Raw genomic sequence first — 12,763 nt, 5'->3', positions numbered from 1 at the left:
ACTTGACCACACATAAACTGTTTTCTACAGTATGTTACTGTTACACAAAACCCTTACGTTGTATATAAGAATTGGTTAAAATAAAATCGGGGGGATGTTAATTTTAGATGTTAAGATGGAGACATCAGACCCTGTCAAACTGTGATTAAAATTAAAATCTAAATTAAACTGCTGTGTGAATTTTTAAAGCATATACAGTGAGCTGATATTATGTTAATAAACTTACTTCAATAGACTTTGTCTATAGGGATACGTTCAAAATAACTTTTTACAATATTGTATAGCTTATAGCCTATCACCACAGGCATCATTCACGGAGGGAACATGTCTTCACTACTCTTTGTCATGGCCGATTTGGTTTGGGACACTTTTTGAAATAGCTCGCGGCAGGGATGATTCTAATACAGGAGTGTGTCCAATTGATGAACTGGTTTTCATTTTGTTAGTAGGTATTCAAATGAGAGGCTATCCGTCTCTTAAATTTGTCAGTTTTAATGTTTTTAATCCCCACTCATGATAATGTACATCCACTGACAATTTTAGTTTATTAAAACAAAAACATTATATGGTGGATTAGATCCAGAATCCCTTGTGTTACCACACAACCAATGATTCATCATGATATCCTCAAGCTGATATATACACTAACTTACAATAAAATCCCAAAATAAAATGTATCATACATTTAACTGGAGAGCTTGAATATCTGAAAACTGAGTTTTATGTAGAAATAAGCCGATCGGTGTGCAACTGAAACAGTTTACTCATAATAATATTACACTGTAAAAAGTGGTGACCTGCAATGGTTACTAAAGGAGCTGTTCTTTACTCGACTTAACCCTAAAAAATTTATTTTGTTTGTATGAATTAATGTATTTAGGTTGGTTCAGCAATATTTTTGACTTGAATTAAACCAGTTAATTTAGATGTTATCATTTTAAAGTAATTTAAGAGTTACAGTAGTGGCTGATATGTAAATTTGACATCCGTTATTAAAATGTTATTAAACATGTTGTTAAAGATTCTGTAAGCACATTGCATAGTTGTGCTTGGAGAGTCAGTTGTTTCATTTGTGATAACAAAATAAAACATCAAATTGTGCAGACATCACTTTTTGGCCAGGCTGTCATCCAAATTAATTATGAACACATGCAAAAACAAGAGAGAACCAATGCAATATTAATACCTGATTATGTTGTAGTCAATTATGCTTTTTCCTGTGAGCTTTTTGTTTTATCATGCTTTGTTTTTAAAGTAAAATATAACCTTGTAGCCCTAGTTTGTATTTATTGCCAAATACTTTTGTCAGATAATATCTTAACCAAGTTTAGCGTTTTGTTCGTCCCTCATATTTAAAATAGTTAAAAAATATATTAAATATTTTATTATTTTATATAAAATATTAGGGTGATTAAAAACAAATTCCCCCTCTGGACATTACTTTTGACCACTACTGCATTACAGACCTGATCTAATTTCATATATTATTAATTTATTTAATTTTATTGTAATAGAAAAGTATAGCCAAAATAATATTCACGAGCTACTAAATTCTCATGTAATGATGACATCACAACTAACACACACACACTGGATTTTATGTTTTATGTACAAACTGTATATTCTATTCCCTTACTCTAAACTGACCCCTAAACCCATCATAAAAAACATTTTTACATTTTCTAAAAAACTCATTCTTTGTGATTTATAAGCTTGTTTCCTCATGGGGACGTCAATTTAGGACCCCGCGGTTACACGAGTCCCCATGAGTCTGTGTGCATTCAGTTTGAAATCCCCACCGGGATAGAACAAACAAAGACACACACTCACACACTTCCAAACTCCGTCATCACTGTCCCTACCCCATTTTAATATGAAGAGCGCCCATGCGCACCACTCAGGAAGACACATTTTCTCATACTAATCTCTCCATGCAGCCGCTCTAAAACCCTCACAGAGATACAGGGTAAAATTACTCCAATAACATTTTAGAGTAATTTACATCAAAGTGCACAGCGTTCTGTAGCGGCTCTGGACCCCAGAGGAGATGGATAAATCTGACCTCACACTTAGAGCAAAAAACCTTATACTGCCTTAGCGCACTCAATTACAGTAGCATGTATCCTGTGTGTGTGTGTGTGTGTGTGTGTGTGTGTGTGTGTGTGTGTGTGTGTGTGTGTGTGTGTGTGCTTATGTGTCAAAGAGAGTGAACTTGGGCAAGCAAAGTGTATTCCTTATTGCAGTCTATACCAAAGGGGAAGAAAAAAAGAAGAAGCAAAGACATACTCCACTGAATCTATTTACAGATATTTCACAGTTAAAACTCACGTTTTTATTTGCAGCCATCCAGTGCATATGCAAACAGTTTTTCTTTAGCTTATTAATATACAATCAACTGTGCCTGTTTGTTACCAAATTGCAGAGGTGTTTTTTTGTGTCTTTGGCTGGAATACACATAAGTAAGATGGATGTGGGTGTTAACACAACAGCGCAGTTAGTAACAGGCATTAGCTGCATCAGAATGTTCAGATTAAAAACAAAAAAAAACTGCTCAAACTCTTTATTTCTCATTTTTACTCCTGACACTTCATAAATGCTAACACATTCACGGCGCGAACACATTTCCGTTAAGCGATATCTGATGATCAAGGGTGCTGTGGTTCTGTAATCAATGTCATGCTGATATTCAGTACAACAATCTGATTGCAAATGTCCTATTTATTTTATGAAAAAGTTCAATAAATAAACAAGAAATTAGTATTGAGTAGCTCATGTTTCAGACCAAATCTGACCATTTCTTACTGTTCAAAAGATTGGGGTCTATAATATCTTTTTTTGTAATTCTTAAATATGCATTACACTGTTCAAAAGTGACAGTAAATACTTTTACATTGATACTATTTGTGAAAGAATCCTAAAAAAAAAGCAAAAAAACAAACAAACATCCTAATAATTTCTTGAGCAGCAAATCAGCATATTAGAATGATTTCTGAGGGATCATGTGACACTGTAGACTGGAGTAATGATGCTGAAAATTCAGCTCTGTCATCACAGAAATATATTATTTTAAATATATATAAATATAAAACAGTTATTTTAAATTGTAATAATATTTTACAGTAATACTGTTTTACTGTGTGTTTTGCAAGCGGATGCAAAGTTTCTCGGGGAGCGCAAAACTTTTGCGAGCGAAAGCAAAAACATTGAAATATATTTTATCCTCCCGATCTGGTATTTTATGTCCCTTTAGGGGCTCCGTAGTTTTGAAAGTTTGTGTATACATTAAAAATGTAACAATTGTAACAATTATACTTGAACTTCAACTTTTGGTACTGTATTTGTTGTACTGAATTTAATTTATGACTTTAATAAAAAGAAGAATCAATGTGTCTGAATTCTCTCCTGGTTTGAGACGATTTGTTCATTAAGATTAATTTTCTATGCAATTTATTTCCTTTTTTTTTTTTTAGATGAAATATGCCTTGGACATGTATTCTTTATTTTTGGAGATAAATCCAGTAAAAGACAATTTCAAAGATAAGCACAGTTTTAAGAAGTGTAAAGCATTTAGTGAAAAATAGAAATATCGATCCAAGTAAAAACGCAGCTTCTTCAAAACAGCGTTCTTCAGAGAGCTAATGCATTTCCATTCGATTCTTATTTCCCATGCTTTTAATAACAGGGTCTGTGTCATTATGGCACACACCACATCGTCAGAGTTTTCCACTACAATGTTTTTCACTTTGAACTGAATATGGAAGAAACCCTGACACAAAGTTTTTGAAGACTCCACATGATCGGGTCATGTGAGCAAGTATGTGTCTGCTGTGTTAAGTCTCCTGAATGAAGGTCTGACCCAGTTGGAGAGTGTCTGAGGCGTTGCTAAGTAACTACTCAAACGGGTCATGCACAGGAGCTGTGGTGAACACCGCATGCGGCCACACCGGGGTGTTTTTAACACCATGACACAATACTCCATGTTTCCTTTTCTGTTCATTCTCTAAAATGCAAGCATTTGACCCTGATATACAGGTGTGAATCTGCTTTTTTGAGGCATGCACCATTTCACTGTAAACTCTCCTGTGTTCTTAGACTCGCACATTTATATTTACTAATATACAGTTCTTGCTTTTTAATAGGCCTGTCACGATTATTGAATTGTCTGATCGTGGTCTTTCTTGGAATTCCAAATCAATTACCAAATCAAATCAATAAATCAAGTAAAAATCAACAAGACTTTCTTTTTTAGCGTAGCCCACACTTTCCACACATAACTCGATTTTGACATGTTTAGTCGTCATTTTGGAGCATCCCTGCCTGTCAGTGTAGTGAAGCCAATAGGCAATGACATCTGACCTTTAGTTGTGGTGTGGATCACATCTTCCAAACTGGCATAGGATAATGAACCAAAATGCCTGACTTCCACAACTATATGACTTATATTCTTCATCTCCACTGTTTCTATCCTCTTTGATCCTCAACTTCTTCCTTGCTTACAACCGTATTTTCTGATGCACTGCCATCACTTCCATCAATACTTTCTGGAAAAGTAAAAGATTGTCCTCTCTGTCTTCTATATAACTTGCTAACATCAACCTAAAACACAGGCAAAAAGACAAATATACTGCCTGCCATGTGCCAGTACTGAACAATAGGGCTTTGTCATTGATTAATATTTATATATATGAAGACTTCAGATGCAAAAGCCTGTAAGTGCCATCTGAAATTTTCTAATGATAATTTTTTTTCAAGCCTGTATGTTTATGTTCAGTTATTTCACTTTAATGGCAATGACAACCTATTAATTGTCATTAAAGTGAAATTACTGAAATTAAATATACAAGCTTGATAAAAATGCTCATTTTAGCTATATATTTGTAAATATCTAAAATAAACTCACTATGGTGCCTTGACAGCATGTGCTAACATGTGATTAACGTACTAATGTCTTCTCACTTCCTTGTTAACAAAAATGACAAGCACATGGCAAATACATGTTAATTGTATTGGCTGAAGGGAATAACACATTTACATATGAAGTTATATGAAATAAGTAAAATGTAGCCCAATTTTTTTTTTTTTTTTTTTTTTAGCTTATATTAACAATATTATTTTATATTAAATGCAATTTTATAATAGTCATTTATAAATGACGATGTCCCATTGAGGGTTAAATTCACATTTTGCCCAAGAACACATACATAAAAAAACACTGTTCTAAAGATAGTCAAAAGTCTTTCTTCATAAGAAATTAAGTTTGTTTTTAATAAGACAGCATTTATTATATTATATAATATTATATTATATTATATTATATTATATTATATTATATTATATTATATTATATTATATTATATTATTTGGGTCTGCTTTATTATGTTTATTTTTTATTTTTTAAACTACATATTCCAAGTAAAAATAAATAAATAAATAATGCATTAGGCTTACACTGTAAGTGACATCAACACAACCGAATTAATTATTAAATTATTATTATTAAATCACTATTTTTTCTTTCATTTAAAAAACTTATGGAACAGTTTTGTCTAAAAGCAACAACATCAACAAACTAGCAACAAAGCACTCGCTGTTCAGCCTGTTCTCATGAAAATGCGTCTCTATAGCACGCAGTGTGTTTATCGTGCAATTTATGCGCAAAAAACAGTTTTTACGTGCATATGATACGCAGTTTTCGTGTGCATTTGATACGCACTTCATTGTGTGTAATACACACGCACCCCACACCACTAATCCTAACCAAACGTGTAATACACACGCACCCCACACCACTACTAAACCTACCCTAATAAACCCATGCGTATCATATGCACGTAAAAACTAATTTTCGCGTATAAATTGCACAATAAACACACTGCGTGCTATAGAGACGCATTTAGTGACCAGGTTGCCCTGTTACTTATCTTGTTACCTTTCTAACATAAACGTGTACCATTCCATTTACACTCAAAGCAGGGCTGAAATATTGAACAAAAAAACATTATTTCAATTGCAAATCTTTTTTCTTTTGTTTTAAGTTCATTGCATAATTCTTCTGAGGCAAAATATTTACTCACATTTTCTGAGCCTTGCTAATATTTGATTCATATCATCTAATACAACTTAGTGGACAAAACACAAATAAAAGCACAGCAGTGCCATTGAATTTAATTGCACACTGCTGCAATGCTTAGAAGATGAAACAGACAATGAATGGAGACCGAAACGGATATTAATATCTTCTAATGCAAAGAGCAGCTGTATTATGGGTATGCAAACATAATATAATAACCACCCAGACTCTGAAAATGCACGCGGACGCTATTTCTCTTCTCAGATCTCCAGTCTTGGCTGCCCCTGATGTGGATTCCCCGAGTACTAAAATCAAAAGTACCCAATGAATGCAAGACGCCTTTAACGTTCCTACTGTGTGCGCAAAGGAGAATCTAATCAACTTGCTACCCACAAAACAGCAGGGTGCTCCAATTTCATATTTACTCGCAAAGCTAAAACAACCTCATTAAAGTGTTACACACTAATTTAACTGCGAGACAAAAGAAAAATGAATGTGCAAGGGAGACACATCTTTATGGATCTAATATTTTCCAGGGAAATCGGATGACTGCTGGAGGCCATCGTGATCGAAAACATGCAATTTAGTTTAAGAAACCCTTTTGTGTTGTGGAAAACTATTAACCGCAGTTAATGTAAATGTTCAATATGCAAGAGACTCGGTTATATCTGCTGCTCAACATGTAAACCACTGGTGGTGAGATGGTCAGCTCTGTCACAAGTCACACGTTTATACTTAAAGCTCTCATGCGAATTCTAAACTGCATCATGTAAAAAGACAGAATTGAGTAGGCCTAGATTTGTCTCAAGGTTATGGGTTGCTATGCAATTTCGGAAATGTATTCTTGAGAATCAAAGATACTTTCTTTGCACACTGTAAAGTGTAACGTTGTGCAGTTCTAACCACAATTATGTAGGCTACTAGAGTACTTGATCTGACCCTTAAAGTGAGCTAGTTGGTTCAGTCATTCAGAATCATATTCTAATATATCCAGCTAAATTAGAGGTTACCTGACAAAACCATTTTAGAGTGTATATGATCGACCAAACTGCTAGTTAAAGAAAAGTGTTTTTTGGTTCACCGGCTAACAAGCATGTGAACAGAGATTAAAAAAAGTTCAACAAAGTATACATCAAAAAAGTAAAGAAAAGATCACACAAGTTCAACAACAGCCCAACGAACAGAATAGCCTTCATTTTGAAAGCAAGACACGAGAGCAAACACTGCAGGAAAGTGTTTCAGCAAGAAGCGGAGAGCTTACATCAAAGTAAAGTTCAGTTTAAAAACTTTCCGAGGCTTGCTCATGGGACATTTCCGTGACATATTTTCAGTCCGAGGAATAACTTTGAAAAGAGGAAAGACATTGCAGGGCCAGAAAGCAAAGAGTGGAAATGTTCAGAATCGCACTATTGTTTCTGTGATAACCAACATTCTCCTTGAAGTTTTGCAAATAAACTCGCTCTCACTGTTCAAACCAATCACAGCTTATCTATTCCCCCAAGAGTGAACAAATCATAGCTCAATATCATCATGCATCTGAATTATCAACACATTGAAAGCAGAGTAGCAATGCAACAAAACTTTTGCGAAGAAAGAAACTCAGTTGAAACGTGTTTTCAACACAACTTCGCATGCAAACACATTTGTGAACTTACTCAGGGTTCCCCAGACCTTTAGACCAATGATGTCCATGACTTATTACCTGATAATATCATAGAAAATGCTAGTATAACTAGATATATATATATATATTCTCTGTAAAAAAATTATATAATGCATGACTTGAAAATGTAATTAATTTAAATGACTTCTCAGAGTCTGGAAATCACAATTTATATAAAATTATATATATATATATTATTGGTAACACTTTATAATAAGGTTCATTTGTTGTCATTAATTAACTACATTATTTAACATGAACTAAGAATGAGCAATACTTATTAAACATTAATTAAGCTTAATTTCAACATTTACTAATACATTATCTGAATCAAAGGTTGTATTTGTTAGCATTAGTTAATGCACTGCGAACTAACATGAACAAACAATGAAGAGCTGTATTTTTATTAACTAATATTAACAAAGATTAATAAACACTGTAACAAATGCATTGTTCATTGTTAGTTAATACATCAACTAATGATCCTTATTGCAAAGTGTTACCATTTTTTTCAGGTTTTCCATTACAGTTGAAACCTAGGTGAATATCTAAACATCTGGCTGAACATCTATGTTCACAATGCAGGCATTCCACCATTTCTGATCGTTTATGTGCCAACTGCACATTTGTTCCAATACATCGATGCAGTGTGATATAAACCAGCACTTGCGGTGTGTATCTGTGCATCGTTACCGTGCAACTTGCTTCAGGTGGGACACACGAAACTCTCGGCGCAGCTGTAATTGCAGTGATAAGCAGCATGTTCAGCAGAAATCAGACCGACTTACTCTGGATGTTGCAAGAAGAGAAACAGCTCACTCCTCCTTCCTCTTCTCCCGTCCGTAAAGTGATGCTGTGTGCTCACGGAGTGTCAAAATAGTGACAGGTTTTCTTGAACAAAGCCAAACATGGATAGAAAAAGAACCCCAGACGCTTCAATCCCGCAGGCTTGCTGTATCTCTACAGGACGCGCCGTTGCGCGCGGTAGCGCATCCTTCAAAATGTGTGCGAGGCGCGCGATCTTTTCCACCTCTCCGGCTGTGGTCCAAAACCTCACCTACGATTCCTCCTCAGACGCCTCTCTCGCTCTTTCTCTCTCTCCCTCCCTTACGACTGAAGCGATGTGAAACAGAGAGAGAGGATGCGCAGTGGCTGGCGGAGTGTCTCGGTTCTTGCACGGCGCGTGCTGGAGTCTCGAGCTGTGAGTGAGTGTTTGAAGCATCTCGCGCGTCTCAGCCTCGTCCTGGAGAAAAAAAAAAACTGCGCGAAACGGCAAGCGCGCATAACCTGAATCACAACAGACCGTTTAATGTTTTAGAATACACTTATAAAGAATGTTTTTGGATTTTAAAATGTTGTAGCGCAGTTATAGGATACATAACTTTGATATTCGCAGTCGCAATACTCATAAAACTCATACTGTCATAAACCGTATTAAATGCTCAACACTGTGGTATTGAAACTAAACAGTTGAAACCCAAATCGCGTGTACTGTATAAATCCCCCTGGGAAAAAAATGACAACAGCTTAAACCAGATAAAACCAGCTTAAACCGTGGTTAGCTTAATGGTTTAAGATGGTCTTCTGGGCTAGCACCCACAACCCACAACCACCAGCCAACAAAGCCAGCTAAAATGGCAAAGCAGTTTATTTTAAACAGGAGATTATATATATAGTTTTTGTATAATGTTGCAAGTTCTTCATTTTTATTTCCATTCATGCATACTTTAATAAAGGCAATGCAATACATTTCCTTATAATAAATCCTAATACTAAATCCAGTACACTCATTGGAAAGAACAGTGCCTAGTATAAATAATGTATAGCCTGAGTATAAATAGCCTACATGTTATTATTACACGCAGTGTATGTGAATATTTCATACTTCTTGATATCAATTTCCACTAGAAATATTAATGAATAAGAAAATAAATACTACTTAAATATATAGTTGTTTGTACTTTATATACATACACAGGTGAAACTCAAAAAATATGATTAGAAGTTCATTTATTTCAGTAATTTAACTTAAACGGTGAAACTAATTTATTATATAGACTCATTACACGCAAAGTGAGATATTTAAAGCCTTTATTTGTTGTAATTTTGATGATTATGGCTTACAGCTTATGGAAACCTTTACACAATATTCTAATTTTGAATTTGGGGTTTTTATAAGCTGTAAGCCATGATAATCAAAATTATAACAAATAAAGGCTTAAAATATCTCACTTTGCATGTAATGAGTATATATAATATATTAGTTTCACCTTTTAAGTTGAATTACTGAAATAAATTAACTTTTGCACGTTTTTTTTTCTAGTTTCACCTACATATATATAGGTGTAAATATTTAGCCTAAGTATTCTTCATTTTACAGTCAGAGTTATACAAAGTTTTTATACAAAATGTATCTCATTCCTTTTGGTTCAAAAAAATCACAAAGCTAATGTAATATTAACAAGACATATTGCACATATTTTCCTATTTACAATGTAAAACTTTAATGCCACCTCATATTAAACTCAATATCTGACATAAATGAGGCCTTAAAAGTAAGATGTTGATGTTATAACATATCTGGAATGAGAGATTATACATAACGTCAGTTCATATGCTGGTTTTATTTACAATCAACAGTGTTGTGAAAGTATGTCAGTCTTTAAAACAAACAAAAGAAAACTTACTTGACATCTTCTCTATCCTCGGCTGGCTAAAAGAATGAAAAAAAAAAAGATAGTGTCATCTTACTCCCTGACTCTTGTTTCAAGACCTCTCATTTTGCATTAAATCAGCATGTTATGTTTATTCATCTCTGTCAAGTCTATCTCTTTTCTCTTGTCAGGCACAGTCTACCCCTCCGCAATGACACTGAATAAGTCACAGACGCGGGCCTTGAGGGTTTTATCTGTGCATCAGGATGTTTTTCCCTCCGCTCGAGAAACACAATCATGCTCTAATTAAAACGCCATTAATAGAGCAACAAAAAATGTAAACACACACTCTGAGATCCAGCTCTCCGGAGTAACCTTCACTCCTCGTGTTTAGCAGTAACACCACTGCAATAATCCACCTAAATCAAATTGCACAATCAGACACTTTCATCATTTTAAGAGAGGGACTGGTATGATCTTCATGCCAAATTAAACCCAACACAGACAGACGCAGAGCGAACGAGTGGCTCTGTTTGCCACCGGCTCCCTGTTGACAGCGTCAGTGTAGATTTTCTGTAAGGCCGGATCATAAAGCTTTGAGCACAATCCTCTAACATATCCCAGAATTATTAAACAAGCGTCAACAAAGGCTGACGCTTCCACGAACCCCTCATTAAGAAAGGCCACATCACCAATAAAAATGTCACGTTTTGCAACTGCAGATCCGAAAGCTTAAAAGCAGATCCATAATCTCATTTCCATAAAGCTTTCTGTTGTAATTTGTAGGCTTATTCATTTATTAAGCACATTGATCTCTGTTGTCAAGACGTCCCGTCTTTGAAATCGGTTTGAAATATTGAATATGCTTGTGTGTTCTCAAAAGCGTCGGTCTAAAACTCTGTATCTCAGATTAAGTCAAACGTCTGTTGTTTCTGTGGCAAACATTTGACTGCATGTGTTAATAAGGTTCTGACTTTATCTTGTGTTTGTGTTATTATAAGTTATTATTTAGTTTACTGTGGTGTCACTTTCCACTTTATAAGTGCTCAGCAACAGTTAGACCAATCAGCATTCCCTTTTTTCTCCACCAATCAGACAGTCTCCATTATCGCGCAACCCCGAACTATACTTAGTATGCATGTAACTGTCATTGGAGACACTCGCTCTATTCCCGATCTGGTATATCTGAGGGAAAATATCTTTATCTCTTAATTTCTGCTTCATGCGTCCATGAGAATGTGAGTCTATGTAAATATTGTTGTCTATTTCTTGCTTAGATTAATACAGTATATGCTCGAATCCTTACACTTTATTTTGCCTATCGATGTGTGCATTTCTGGAACTAAATAATAGACCATATTTAGGTTAAATTATAGTTTTACACCTTCCTATATCTTTGAAAGTGTTTAGAGCAATTTCATCGTGTTTTGTAGTGTTCAGAGCGATTTCACTGTGTTTGGCTGTGCGCCTCGTAGGTTTTAATTCTGATCGCGCGACACCAGCACGCGCGCTCTGCATGTCAGACGTGGCGCGCGACTTAACCCTTTCTTAGCCAAATGTTATAGAACTAAATATTGGTGGATTATTTTCAGCCAAACAGGCAGTTTAATCATTATGTCTGTACAATTCAACGCAGTATTATATGTACCAGTTAGATAATATTTTTGCACTTTTGATATATTGTTTATTGTTACAATTGTGTATGAATGTTATTCATGAGCCCATTTTTGTCTGTTCTGTTTAGAAACCATGAACAAACTCACATCATTGTCAAACTGTTTCATTAAAAGAGTGGCATAAGAGTGTAGATATCCGTCATCATTATTGTTCTAACCGGACAACCTGGGGAGATTGAAGATTTAGTATCAACCCTAATTATAGTCTTTCACAAAGGTCACAAGTTTGGGTCTCCTTCCTGACACCTTTTTTATATGGTCCTTCGAGCCGGATCTTCAGTTTCCTCAGCTCAAAATGGATCACACTCGTCCACGCCGTGATGTCCGTCGGCCTCGCTACCTCGATGACTTCTTGGTGAATCTCCCGCCACATCGCACGTCTCCTTTCACACTCCATGACCACTCCAACGAGGGAGCAGCTTTCCAACATCCTGCCCCAGTCATCACTCCAAATACAGTTAGATCTGCGCAGCAGAACCTCAGCTCTGAAGCAGTCATGTCAGCTTTGCAGGAGATGAAAGAGGAAAACAACCAGCTCAGGCGAGATATGCAAAGCCTCTTCAATTCTCTCTCCCTGAGATCAGTGCCTCAGCCTCAACACCTCGATCCAAGGCATTCTGCTCAGTTTGAGGATAGCGCCACCTCATATATGCCTTATAAACGTCCTGAGAGAACATCCACTCCTAATTGCAATCTTCAA

At 35.4% G+C, this 12,763-nt stretch overlaps 1 protein-coding gene across 2 annotated transcripts in view; it reads right to left on the bottom strand.

The window, feature by feature from the left end:
* Window positions 1-9,180, bottom strand: part of cntn5 (contactin 5) — a 314,849-nt gene extending 305,669 nt beyond the window's left edge. For both annotated transcript variants that reach the window (XM_079621551.1, XM_079621552.1), the window contains exon 1: window positions 8,522-9,180. The gene's annotated coding sequence lies outside the window, so the exon portion shown is untranslated. The remainder of the gene's footprint in view (window positions 1-8,521) is intronic.
* Window positions 9,181-12,763: the final 3,583 nt, after the last annotated feature.

Source organism: Phoxinus phoxinus, assembly GCF_949152265.1.
Source record: "Phoxinus phoxinus genome assembly, chromosome: 8".
Classification (NCBI taxonomy): Eukaryota; Metazoa; Chordata; class Actinopteri; order Cypriniformes; family Leuciscidae; genus Phoxinus; species Phoxinus phoxinus.
Note: the sequence above shows the minus strand (reverse complement) of the source record. Positions and strands in the feature narration are given on the sequence as shown.